This window comes from Triticum urartu, chromosome 1 (genome assembly GCF_003073215.2).
Source record: "Triticum urartu cultivar G1812 chromosome 1, Tu2.1, whole genome shotgun sequence".
Lineage (NCBI taxonomy): Eukaryota > Viridiplantae > Streptophyta > Magnoliopsida > Poales > Poaceae > Triticum > Triticum urartu.
This window is the reverse complement of record NC_053022.1, coordinates 208168519-208179143: the sequence shown is the minus strand read 5'-3', so window position 1 is coordinate 208179143 and position 10625 is coordinate 208168519.

The window sequence follows — 10625 nt, the reverse complement described above, 5'->3', positions numbered from 1 at the left end:
GAACGAGTAAAAAGTTATGGCTATTTGAAAAATCAGGGCCAAGCTGTTTTATGGAAGTAAAATAACTAAGGCTGAGAAAATTCTATGTCTAAAGTATAAATACAGAGACTAATTGATAATCTAATTATTCTACTGTACTAGTCTAGAAATAATAAGTTAGGGAAGTATATATGAAGAAAGATACCTTTATAAGGTTAGAGGAAAAAAATGACTTCGGAGAGAGGAGACAATTTCCAGAAGTTCCGCCGAAGAAAAAAATAATTTTTCTTTAGTGAATCTAGTCAAACCAAAATATTGATTTAACCCGAATCGGATGATTTTTGAAAGCTCTATGGGTCTATATTTATTAGTGGAAAAGAGATTTAGAGGTCAAAGGCTAGGCAATGTGGAACTAAACGTAAATGAAAATAAAAGAAACAGAGAAGAAAAGAGGCGGCTCGCATGGGCCTAAATGCCTTCCGCCGGTCGCGCACAAGCTGCGGCTGCAGCTTTTTTTTAAACAAAATTCGGCCTTAGGAAAAAAATAAAAAGGCTGGCTGGGCCTGGCCCATATAGGAGAGAAGAAAAACTAAAATGATGGGGCGCCCGATGCCACTATGCAGCGCACGTGGGCGACAAATAATTATGGGCCGCACGTACAGTTTTTTTAAATAGAAACAGAAAGGGAAAATGGATAACGAAAATAAAATAAAATTTTTATATAGGCATATTATATATCAAAATTTTAGAAAAAGATTTTTTACGACATGAACATTTTTCTAACGTCAAATAAAATCCGCAGAAATTCAAATAATTCAAATAGTGTTTCTGCTCTAATAAAATCCAATAAAAATCATTTTAAAAATAGCAAAATAATTTCAAATTTAATTATGTCCAATTTTATGATGTAGGGAATCATTTTACCCTAATTTCTTGTATATTTTATTTTTGGAGAAAAATAATTTGAATACAACCCAAATAACTTCAAATTGAAAATAATTTCCAAAAGGACTTTGAATTTGATCCTTTTAAACTCCCAACTCATATTTCATATGTTTTGAATAAGTCATTTTATCTTCGCTCGTGAAAATCATTGAGTTGCTTAAAGTTTCTGAATTGGAAAATATTTCCAAATGGAATTCAAATATTTCAAAAACCCTTTTCATTTATTTAAATGGAAGAAGTCATGTCATCTTCTCTCTAGGGTTTTATGATGAAAAGAATTTGAATTCACGGAGATCATAAATGCAAAAATGAAAGTTTGGGAAAGTCCTTTTATTCCCTCTCATTTAACTTTCAAAAAGGTTTCGAATTCACTCACTTTCAGTCAATTAATCACTCCACAATCAAACAAACAATCAAATCTATCTATTTATTATAACATTCCAAAATTTATAATTTTGGGATGTTACAAACCTACCACCCTTAAAATGAATCTCGTCCTCGAGATTCGGAGATGCTAGAAAGAAATAGGGGGGTTTGGGGGTCTTCTCGAAATCCATCAATCATCACAGGGGGTCTGGGGTGCTACCACCCTTAGAAACATGGTTATTGTTCCATGTAAACTCATTTACTCCTTATTCTTGACGGGGTCGGTCTCCTCAAATTCTTGGGAAAATTCCTTCTCTGGGCTCTTCTAGTAGTGGCATAACCTTTACCGCAATTCTTCTATCCTTTCATCTTGGTAAGGTTCTTCCATGATTGGGTCTTCTTAGCTGACGGGTCTGGCGCCAAAACTAAACAACTATCGATATCTCATGGTGGTCATCAATTCATGGTTTCTCCTGCAGGGAAGGGGTCTGGTTGATCCTCACCGTATAACCTACGGTTGGAAAAAGCTTCCTTGTACTAGGGAAAATTGCTATACCATTCTAAGGTTTAAACAAGATTTTGATCGTCATCTCTCTATTATAGATAAGTCACTCAGATTTACCATCCCATATAGCAAGGCGAATAATAAGAGTAAGTCAGTATGGTGATGAATCCATCCCGCACTCAAATCATTACCCTGTATATGGTTTAGTGAATCTCGCATTCTAACACTCGGTCATCCTCACAAGCATTGCAGAATTTCTCTTGTTGACAAACTGGGTTCGGATAAATCCATGGATTCTGCCAGCCAAACAATCATCTATCGTTCCTTCACCACTCCCAGGTTTTGCGTTACTCCTATAAAATCATCGGCGGGTAAGGTCGTATCTCTTCCAGGGTTTTTCCTTCAGCAAGAGTGTGCTTGCTTCTTGGCAGGTCCTGGGGCATGTGGGTTATGGCCCATCTCATCACTTGTAAACCTTGAACTCATCCATGGGGCAACTGATCGTTATTCCAACATCCAACTTCCAGATTCCTAGCATACTTAAAATCCATCCAATTGTATTGCCTCCCTTCCTTCTATTTGTACAAGACTAAGACGTGCTTACTCAAACTCATCATGGAGTTGCAATTGCTCCATATTTCCAACATCATACCTCCTTTATCCAATAGTACTTCATCTCTTCATACTCTTGGGGATATCCCACATACCGAGATAAAACTTATACTTATGAAGTCCACTCCGTGGTACATCATTATCATTTCCAGGGGTCAAATCTCCTCACAGGCTACTACCACCCTTAAATGTTCCAACCATCCATAGACCATATTTCTCATATCCTCGAAAATGGTCAAACTCTTGCTTCATAGGGTAATATCCAATCAGTACCAACGAGGCTAACTTAATTGATTCTCCAATGATTACAATCTCCTGGTTTTCATTACATGCCTCAACACAACACCTCAATACAAAAGAGTTGTTCCCACTACTTCTACTACTACATTTCTTTCTTGCAAACTCAACTATTTAGCTCAAGGCTCCTTCTCTTTGGGACAATCTCTGGCAGAGTGCCCTGCTTCATTACAGCAGAAACATATTACTTCTGACAAGTCTCGAGTTTTCCTTTTTGGGCAACGGCTGAGGTAGTGCCCTGACTCCTTGATCACATTTGGTCCAAACAACTGACGGTCTCCAACTTCATCACACATCAACGGTGGCTGGCTCCTTCTTCCATGCAAAGCTTCAAAAGGGGCCATCTTCAAACTGGCTTGGTAACTGTTGTTGTATGAGAACACCGCGTAAGGTAGATTATCATCCCTACTAGATCCATAATTTAGCGCACACGCTCTCAGCATGTCCTCCAGAATCAGATTAACTCTCAGTCTATCCATCTATCTGCGGATGAAAGGCTGTACTAAACTCTAGCCTAGTACCGAAAGTCTGGTGCAGCTGATTCCAAAACTTTGAGGTAAACTGTGTTCCTCTATCTGATACGATGGTCCTCGGAACTCCATGCAGACATACGATCCTGGTCATATATATCTTGGCCAACTTTGCACTTGTATAGGTGATTTTCACTGGGATAAAGTGAGCTACTTTGGTCAAGCGAATCAGCTACTACCCAGATAGAATCATATCCCGATCGGGTTCTGGGAAATCTGGTAATGAAATCCATGACAAGATTATCCCACTTCCATTAGGGTATCGACATAGGCTGTAGTAATCCTGTTGGCTTTTGATGCTCTGCCTTTACTCTTTGTCATACATCACCTACGACTACATACTCCGCAATATCCTTCTTCATACCAGTCCACCAGAAACGCTCCTTCAAATCCAAATACATCTTGGTGTTTCCAGGGCGAATCGAGTATGGTGAGTCATGAGCCTCCTGAAGTATTAATTTCCTGATCTTTGCATTATTGGGCACATATACACGGTCCTCGAACCATAAGGTGTCGTTCTCATCCTTACGAAAAACTTTGGCCTTTCCTTTGCTTATCCCCTCTTTTACCTCAGCAATCTCTTTGTCATCCTTCTGAGCTTCACGGATCTTTCCCAACAATGTAGACTGAACTTCCATTGTTGTAACAAAACCTTTGGGAACAATCTCCAACCGAAGTTCCCTGAGATCCTCGGCTAACTCCTTTGGTAATCCTTCGATTATGAAGGTATTCGTCCTTGTTTTCTTTATGGTTGTGTCCTATTTCTCCACAAAGCTTGTATGCACTAGGTTTCTTCATATCCTTCCCATAAGGCCTCAATTTCTGGGACACAAGGCAAGACTTTAACAAAGTCCACTTAAATTCCTTCCAAGTGGTTACTCCTTTCCATCCATTGATGGTTTGGTAAATCCTCTACCAGGTAGTGGCACCTCTTTCAAAGCACTCAAGAGCATGCTGGGCCATATCCTTTCTGGTTATAGTGTTATTCTCCATATGATCCTCCATGTTCTGCATCCAACGGTCTGTCTCCAATTGACTCATCGGTACAGAAAATATGGTTTCATCTCCATTCATCCTCTATTGGGTCAAGGGGTTTGGGGTGGGGTAAGAGAGATAGAGAGGGATACACACAATACAAACTAAAGTTTTGAAAAGACAGATTTTTATTGTGCCTGTCAGAAAAACATCAAACAAATGACAGCTCACAATCGTCGCATCTAACGTAGGGATATAACTGGGGTTTGGTCTTCTAAAAGTCAATATCGCCAAACTCTTGAAGTCTTGTTCATGTCTCCGATTGCTTCTTCCGATCGTCCTTGTCTTTCACAAGTTTTTTTGCCAGATCATCTCTATTGACGCGAAGTCTCTCATGACGTCATTTAATATTTTTGGAGTTGCGTTCCAAACTTCTGGGTTTCAACATCCTTGGCATGAACCATGGTCCTACTATCCTTTACTTCCTGACGAATCTCCTGTATCTCAAGGTTTTATTCTGCTAGCTTGGCTACTTCAGCTTCTTGCTCCTAAGTTCTTCATGAAATGCTTTCTCGTCAAATACGGCTTCCTGCAGGTCCATCTTAAAATCCTTGATTTAATACTCCAGATCCTGGTGATACACTGGCTAAGATTAAAACTTCCTCTCTTGCTGATAGGTGCTCCATCAGCCTTCTACCATCCAATCCTTCCGAAGAAATGCATGCTTAACTCAGCACGGTGATAATAGCATAAGCGACGATAACTCCATGGTTAGCCGTGTCTATGCCCATGTTACTGCCATGACCTTTCATTCCATAATTGATATCTCCTGGCTTGGGGTTTTATTTACAAAAACTTTCAGTTCTAATGCTCCATGTTCCGGTCTTTCTCTGACACACCTTGATCTCCGGTATTGACAGTTTCCATAGTCTGCCAAGTTCCATAAGGGTAGTCTTCCTAGTCATACTAATCGGGAAATTCTTCAGAGTCTTCAAATTCTCCTAGTCTTCAGAGTCTTCAACAGTTGTAGTTTCCATTATCAAAATGTATGGTAAAATCCTCTTCATTCCGAATGGTCTCGGTTGTCCGATATCTTGTACTTCTTGGAGTGGTCTCATCAGTCGAATCTTTGTGTGGTCAAAAGGGAAAGGGGGTATGGTCCCACTAAAAGGGGATATTTTAATAAGCTTGGAAGAGAAGATAGGTAAAAGATCTTTTTGAAAGGGAAAGTTGTAGAGAAAAATCTTTGCTATGGGCTTGCCAGTTTCTAGGGGTCACGTCCTACAGTCAACATGTGCTCTGATACCATCTTGTAGCGACCCGACCTCATACGGTCAAGTCTCTGTGCTTAAGTGTCATCCCTGGATCGGTATTCTGACACACACAATACTCGAGGATTTATAATAGAGGTAAATCACATGTATAAAGTAACGTAATTACTATTACCTCTATCCAAATAGCAGAAGTAACAAGGTTGTGGATTCCCATCAACACCAGCAGCAAAGTTGAGTGTAGAAATCATAACCCTAACGTATCACTTACTCGTCGCAAGATTCCTGCAACATGAGACGTTGCAACCACAAAGGGTTAGTACATTGAATGTACTGGCAATTTCACACCATAGGATAATGATGAATAATAACTATCACTACATGCATATATGGCTGGTGGAGGCTGTAGGGTTAATATGTTTTGCGAAAAGCCAATTTTTCCCTACTGCAAAGGAATAAATTTTATTTAACTACAAAGTTTGTTGAAAACATTGAGAAGGTAAACCCACTCTCAATCCCAATTAAAAGTAATCATTAACAACCCAACAAATTAATTATAGAGTGATGAGATCAACATGACAATCCAAGTACTAGATACTCAAGACGTCCATAACCGGGGACACGGCTAATCATGATTAGTTTGTACACTCTGCGAAGGTTTGCGCACTTTTCCCCACAAGACTCGATCTCCTCCGTTGGGATTCTCGCACTAAATGGTGTTTGAGAAACGGATGACCGAGACATAGCCGTTCAGAAGCGCTAGCACCTTACGATTGGGTAGACCGTTACACCTACTTTCCCCTACATCTGCTAGTCTACCACTTTAAGAGTTCGCACGACTTAATCAACTATGCTAGAGCCCATAGTAGCTTGTGGCTACACGCGGAATTTCTAGCATGAATAATCTCATGATCCCTTTGAGCCTGGGTGGCGGTCCATAAAGAAAAACAGGCAATTACTGGAATACCTAGGTGCCTCAATCCACCCAGATGTGCATTAAAGTTGCCACCTTAAGTTTAACCATTAATTAACAATATCACATCTGTCATGGAATACACTCAAACCCAATCCACGTCTACGAGCATAGCATGGCAATATAAGCATAACGTAATAGTAACTCCCAAGGTTTGAATGCAGGGCAATAGGTTCCTACCTCATCAACTACTTCCCAATACCCACATGTTATCAATCCTACTCATGCAATGTTTGAGTGTGAAACTAATGCATAAAAACTGGGTATGAAAGGGATATGATCAAAGTGTGAACTTGCCTGTACTGTTGATGAAGATGATTCACTCTCAAAACTCTTGATAGTTCTACTCGTCACACTCCGGTCAATCTATCGTAAGCAAGCAATAGTAACCACACATAAGCAATCAAGCAAAAGAATCGAAGAACAGATCACAGAAAACTTCGAAAACAAGAAAATAACTCTTGCAACATAAAACAGTTTCTAACAGTACCAAAATTAGGTGGATTTGGCCTTATCAGAAAGTTTAGGTCAAGAGCTTCGCTTTGCAAAAAGAATCAACTCAAATGGAGTTACGGAACTCAAGTTATGAACAAAAGAAGTTTGAATATGAATCTAAACAAATTTCGAAATTTGAAAATTTCAAAAAGTTGACGTGACAGGTTAACTGGATAGGTAAAAACAAGACGAAACTATAGGCGTTGGTTTCATCTAATTTGGATGAACGAGTAAAAAGTTATGGCTATTTAAAAAATCAGGGTCAAGTTGTTTTACGGAAGTAAAATAACTACGGCTGAGAAAATTCTATGTCTAGTGTATAAATACATAGACTAATTGATAATCTAATTATTCTACCATACTAGTCTAGAAATAATAAGCTACGGAAGTATATATGAAGAAAGATACCTTTATAAGGTAGAGAAAAAAATGACTTCGGAGAGAGGAGACAATTTCCAGAAGTCCCGCTGGAGAAAAGAAATAATTTTTCTTTAGTGAATCTAGTCAAACCAAAATATCGATTTAATCCGAATCGGATGATTTTTGAAGGCTATATAGGTCTATATTTATTGGTGGAAGAGAGGCTTAAAGGTCAAAGGCTAGGCAATATGGGACTAAACGTAGATGAAAAGAAAAGAAACAGAGAAGAAAAGAGGCGGCTCGAATGGGCCTAGAGGCCTTCGGCCGGCCGCGTGCACGCTGCGGCTGCAGCTTTTTTTTTCTAAACAAAATTCGGCCTAAGGAAAAAAATGAAAAGGTTGGCTGGGCCTGGCCCATGTAGGAGGGAAGAAAAACTAAAATGATGGGGCGTCCGATGCCGTGCATACAGTTATGGGACGTACATACAATTTTTTTTAAATAGAAACAGAAAGGGAAACTGAATAACGAAAATAAGATAAAAATTTTATATAGGCATATTATATATCAAAATTTTCAGAAAAAAATTTTCTACGACATGAACATTTTTCTAACGTCAAATAAAATCCGCAGAAATTCAACTAATTCAAATAGTGCTTCTGCTCTAATAAAATCCAATAAAAATCATTTTAAAAATATCAAAATAATTTCAAATTTATTTATCTCCAATTTTCTGATGCAGGGAATCATTTTACCCTAATTTTTGTATATTTTATTTTTGGAGAAAAATAATTTGAATACAACCCAAATAACTTCAAATTGAAAATAATTTCCAAAAGGACTTTGAATTTGATCCTTTTAAACTCCCAACTCATATTTCATATGTTTTGAAGAAGTCATTTTATCTTCGCTCATGAAAATCATTGAGTTGCTTAAAGTTTCTGAATTGGAAAATATTTCCAAATGGAATTCAAATATTTCAAAAACCCTTTTCATTTATTTAAATGGAAGAAGTCATGTCATCTTCTCTCCAGGGTTTTATGATGAAAAGAATTTGAATTCACGGAGATCATAAATGCAAAAATGAAAGTTTGGGAAAGTCCTTTTATTCCCTCTCATTTCACTTTCAAAAAGGTTTCGAATTCACTCACTTTCAGTCAATCAATCACTCCACAATCAAACAAACAATCAAATCTATCTATTTATTATAACATTCCAAAATTTAGAATTTTGGGATGTTACATCATTGATCAAACTTATGCACTTTGCTAGCATTCACAATTCATAGATTATTTCTTTTATCATTTACCTACTCGAGGACGAGTAGGAATTAAGCTCGGGGATACTGATACGTCTCCAATGTATCTATAATTTATGAAGTATTCATGTTGTTTTATTATTATTCTTGGATGTTTTAAAATCATTTTATAGCAACTTTACATCATTTTTTGGGACTAACCTATTGACAAAGTGCCCAGTGCCAGTTGCTATTTTTTACTTGTTGTTTACATCACAAAAAATCAATACCAAACGTAGTCCAAATGCAGCGAAACTTTTTGGAGAATTTTTATGGACTAGATAGATTAGAAGTTCAGCCGCTGCTGGTCTATGTAGCCATGAAAACCAATCTAGACCCTGTTCTAGCACTCCGATGGAGTTGCAAATGATCATCGGTGGCCATCTTCATCATCCGTATGGCCACCATGATGAGTAGGGAGTATTCCACCTTCAGGCGGAGGGTTTCTACCAGTAGCTATGTGTTTACTATCTCTTTCTCTCTCCCGTGTTCTTGAGATGGCACGATCTTGATGTATCGTGGGCTTTGTTAATATAGTTGGATCAGATAGTGTTTCCCCTCTCTATATTGTTGTGATGAATTGAGTTTTCCCTTTGAGATTTCATTTTATCGGATCAAATACTTTTATGGATTTCAGAATACTTGATGTATGTCTTGCTATGAATACCCGTGGTGACAATGGGGTATCATATTGATTCACTTGATATGTGCTTTGGCACTCAACTCGCGGATTCCCGAGGTGACATTGGGGTAATCTATGCATAGGGATTGATGCACGTTCTCGTCTTTGTTTCTCCGGTAGAAATCTTGGGGGCACTCTTTGAGGCTCTTTGTGTTGGATTGAGTATTATGAATCTGAAATTGTTTGATGCATATCGTATAATCAACTCAAGGATACTCGCAGTGACATTGGAGTATCTAGGTGACATTAGAGTTGGTTGATGTGTATCATATGGTGTTATTTTAGTACAAACTCTTGGATAGATCGACCGGAAAGAATAGCTTGGTGCTATTTTAGTACGACCACTAGGATAGATTGATCAGAAAGAATAGCTTTGAGATCGTACCCTACAAACAATTTCGTCTTATGTTCACCGCTAGATAGGAACTTTGGAGTGATTCTTCATCGCACATTGAGGGATGGTCATATGATCCAATTATATTAGCATTGTTGAGAGATTGCACTAGCGAATGTACGGACCCTAGGCCTCATTTTCAAGCATTGCAATACCGTTTGTGCTCACTTTTGCTACTCGTTATCTTGCTTTTTTATTGTCACCATTACAAAAATCAATATCTACTATCATTACTACACTTGTATCAGCATCTCTTCACCAAACTAGTGCACCTATACAATTTACCATTGTATTTTGTATGTTGGGGACACAAGTGACTTTTTGTTATTTGGTTGTAGGGTTGTTTGAGAGATACCATCGTCGTCCTACACCTCCCATGGATTGATAAACCTTAGGTCATCCACTTGAGAGAGACCATCTTCATCCTCCAAAACTCTACACTTGGAGGCCCAACATGAGTCTACAAGAATAATGTTGCGTAGTAGTCATCAGAGGTCCTCGGAGGTATCATCAAGCGGGAGCTCAATACAACAGTCCTATGTTGAGCCAAGTGCAAGCTCGATGCGAGACACCAACACCAAATCGTGCCTATGGCCGTTTGACAAGTTCATGGTTGGTACATGTATCAATGAAGAGTTTGAGCAGTATGTTCACAACACCAAGCTCACTCCCTTCATCGCAGATAAGTGCATGCAAGATCTCTAACCCATAAAGACATCACTAAGAAATTTAAATATCATCCTCGTGAGTCTAGAGTTTCATTTAGCCTTTATGATAATGCTTTCACTATGCCTCTAGCAGCGTTCTGTGTTGCATGTAAGATTCCATCTTGGGGTTCGCTGGACGAACCACCAATCAGAGTATGAGTCATTTTTGGCTAGTCTTTGTTACATTGGCGATAGAGGAGTGACATAAGCTAGAATAAAGAGCATACATTTTTCCTTCAA